The following is a 2,500-nucleotide window of genomic DNA, read 5'->3' on the forward strand; positions in this document are numbered from 1 at the left end:
TCGAATAGGTTTCTTTATTTATCATCCCTTCTTTTCGAGCGCCACGGAAGCAAGAGGAAAAGCAAGAGCGAGAGAACATTTCGCGTATACTTCATTTAACAATTTTAACCAACACGCGATGTACTCCACACACCTCTTAGATTTAACAACTGCTTTTCTCTTCTTCTCCCCTTAGCGCAAGGGTAAACCCCATTTGTCTCTTCTTTGGAACGCAACAAAACTTTCGAGGACTGGACGACCGAGCGATGGTCGCGCGGTCTTCGCTTATCTTTAACAAACGAAGTAGTCCGTATGTATTCTAAATGTTGAAGCCTCCTAGAGCTTTAAGCCATGCGAGACATTGAAATGCTGTTTTAACGGGAGCATGCATAATTGCTGCAAACATACTTTTATCACAAGTTCTAGCCACGCCACGGAGGCTTCGAAGTTCCTTCACCATTCGCTTTCCTCTCTTTTGTTACACAGTTTCAGACTACGATCAGGGGTACCGAAACGCTGTATTGATTGTAAACAACCATTTTTATCTTGGAGCGGAGCGTTCCTTTACTCGTTAGATTTGTCTTGTCGCGTGTGTATTCGCTTTTTCGACGCTTTTTAACCATTTAACTTGTTTAGCGAAGCTAAACGCACAGACAGACAAAAAAAAAGGAACAGCATCGCGCGTCAAACAGCGACGACCCATCTGAAGCGATCTTTCATTTATACACCGTTTGTAAACAGAGAGATGTATAAAGCGCGGGGAATCATTCGAAACCCTGGGGCTATTCGAGCTTGCATTTCAGCAAATTATCATCTCAAACATTTCACTCGTTTGCTTTTTCTAAATTTATAGGAGAGCTTCTTTCGTTTATTTTTGACACACCTTTCGTAAATATCGTTTCTGGCAACGTCGGGAGCGTGGATTTCTACAAGTGAACAATCGCGCCGATCCGATAACTTTCAGCAGGATGGAGAATCTTTATAGATTATCTTCCGAGAACTCGGTGCTTTCACGGGCGGTCGTTTATAAATTTTAACGAACGACTCGCGCGCCGTGACGCACTTGCGCTAGTTCGAAGAGATATTTCGAAATTTGTTTCTCTCCTTTAACGGCCTGCATTTAGTGTATCGGTTGCGATTTTCGTCACATCGTTTCCACGACAAACGCCGACGAACTGCCCAACTATCGCTCGTACGTTGCGACTCTTTCTTTGTTTATCGTTCATTCATTCTTTCAATTTCGTTCGATAATCCCGCTCCGAAACGTTCTACTTTCGTTGAACGACGGCGAGATGTTTAGAAAGAAATGAATTACTCTTTTTTCGAGAAGCAAACGCAAGCAGTCTTTTGTTAAGAAAACGACCCTCAGCCAGGCGTGGTCCAGGAATTGTATCCGTGGACCGCAATGTGCGTTCGAAATGTCGATGTTCATGTGTCCTGCAGTTCACACGTTGACGCGCAATTAGCTGCGTTCTTCATCGACCCACGAGCCAAGTGATCCACCGTTCAGGGTAATCGTAAAATTTTGTATTTCAAACTCTTTAGATCTTTAGAGTGTTATTTTCATTATTAACACGCATCACATTCGATACCCACATCACTCTCCCACCCGGCGCGTGCGGGAGAGCGAATTCGGGCGTCGCCAACGTATTTGTTTGTTTGTTCGATCGTTGACGACACGATCGCGTCCAAGGACGGAAACCGTCGGAGAAACGCCCAGTGGCACGCTCCTCTCGACGGTCGGGCGTAAAGTACATTTAAAAACCTTGAAAAGTACGAACGCACACAAGGAATGCGAGCGCGCGTCCTGTCGCTGAATCGTGGGTTGCGAGATTCGAACAGACACACGGCCGGCGACGATCGGTCTAACTAATGGACACATAGTTTTTCAAAGACTCGCTATCGTCGCTTCTCAGCCGGTCCGTAAACAACACACATCGATCAGGCGGACGCACGAATCTTACCACGGTGCGTGTTTCGTAGATTCCAGGTTACCCGCAAGTACCTCTCTCTCCCTCTCGAAAGAGGAATCTCGATCCGTCCTTTTTGGACAATGGAGAAATCTTTTTATCGCAACACGGATGGCAAAGAAACAACCAAAGCGTAGGAGCGTGGGGACGAGAGCGACGAAAAGAACGTCGCGAAAACAAAGTTTCGACGGTTGCTCGTTCTAATACATCGTAGTTTCAACTCTCTCAGTTTTAACCACTCCTAGACGCTTCGTAAACTTTTAACAATTCTTCGCCTCCGCGAGTTTCATTTCGAATAGAGCGAACGCAACACGGACCAAAAAAACTCCGGTGATGCCAGATCATTTAGCAAAGATCAGACGGCGGGTCATCTGTATTCCTTTTCTCTCTTTTTTATATCTTTCCATTTAACTAGGGTGTCGCAACGACGGGTACATTTATATATTTATATATATTGTATTTCAATTTTAATGATCCTTCACTTTCGGTTTGTAATAATATGATCCTTCTTTCATTTCGATCCTTCATATTGTAGGTTAACCAACAGAAGT

The 2,500-nt window shown here is 44.5% G+C and overlaps 1 non-coding gene across 1 annotated transcript; it reads right to left on the bottom strand.

Annotated features, from left to right (window-relative positions):
* Nucleotides 1-1,338: 1,338 nt before the first annotated feature.
* On the bottom strand, nucleotides 1,339-1,493 carry LOC143307581 (5.8S ribosomal RNA). The gene has a single exon (XR_013064689.1). It is a non-coding gene; the product is annotated as a 5.8S ribosomal RNA (ribosomal RNA).
* Between the last annotated feature and the right edge of the window lie 1,007 nt (nucleotides 1,494-2,500).

Source organism: Osmia lignaria, unplaced genomic scaffold (genome assembly GCF_051020975.1).
Source record: "Osmia lignaria lignaria isolate PbOS001 unplaced genomic scaffold, iyOsmLign1 scaffold0061, whole genome shotgun sequence".
Lineage (NCBI taxonomy): Eukaryota > Metazoa > Arthropoda > Insecta > Hymenoptera > Megachilidae > Osmia > Osmia lignaria.